Raw genomic sequence first — 941 nt, 5'->3', positions numbered from 1 at the left:
CCCCCCCCCCCCTATATTTTACAGCAGCTCCGGAGCCAGATTTCTTCTTAATAAAACCCCCGTTTATTTGCATGCCACGTTCGTCGTTTAAAACCCGGTTTTGATCAGCTGAGGATATTTGCTTGCATGGGGGGGGCGGGGGGAGAGAAGAAGCAGTAGCTAGAAATAAAAATAACGATAAAATGACAGGTGCCTTAAGGATGCCATTTGTGGAGTTACTTCTAACATGGATCTAGCTTGAATTAGACACAGAGATCCACCCACACCCTATAGCGGAAGGTAGGGAGGGGGGATGATAGTCGGCACAAGAAGGTATTAATGAAATCCCATTGATTTGATGGGGGCTGTGTATGTGCACTGTAGGATCTGCGCCTGTATCACATACATACACAAATCACAGGAAGGCACTCACGGTGTGTGAGCAGGTAGATACGCCGGTTTGGCTTTCTTGCCTGGTGGATGAGAGGAGCTAGAAGATCAATTATCTTTTCAATACCTGCCCCTGAGCCCCTTCCTCCTCCAGATGTTTTATCATCTGGGGAAGGGAGAAGTTAGAAAGCCCCTCAGGTCTTGAGATCCAGTTGAGACCATTCATTTCCCTTTCAGCTTCTTGTAACCGGGCTGACTCTCAGCTCTTCCTCCTGGTAATACCTGTGTGCCTTTCCCCTTTAGTCTCCCCTCCAGATTTTCTCACTGCCACCAGGACTGACCATCCCCCTTCCCGGTTCACAAAGGGCTTGTATAATTAACCAGATCCCTACCGGGGCTGCTGAATTACACTCCCTTTGCTGCTGCTGCTTCTGGGATTCTCCACCACCACCAAGCAGGTTACTGGGAAGAAACTTTCAGGGCAGTCAGATCCTTTCCCCCTCCCATCCCAGAATATCTAGGTAAGTGCATTTCAGGGGCTCTATCTTGCTGGGTTTAACACCCCCCCCCCC

At 49.5% G+C, this 941-nt stretch overlaps 1 protein-coding gene across 1 annotated transcript in view; it reads left to right on the top strand.

The window, feature by feature from the left end:
* Nucleotides 1-941, top strand: part of BRINP3 (BMP/retinoic acid inducible neural specific 3) — a 404,685-nt gene that overhangs the window by 1,610 nt on the left and 402,134 nt on the right. The window lies entirely within an intron of this gene.

Source organism: Gavialis gangeticus, unplaced genomic scaffold, assembly GCF_001723915.1.
Source record: "Gavialis gangeticus isolate Ggan-Ray unplaced genomic scaffold, GavGan_comp1, whole genome shotgun sequence".
NCBI lineage: Eukaryota > Metazoa > Chordata > Crocodylia > Gavialidae > Gavialis > Gavialis gangeticus.
Note: the sequence above shows the minus strand (reverse complement) of the source record. Positions and strands in the feature narration are given on the sequence as shown.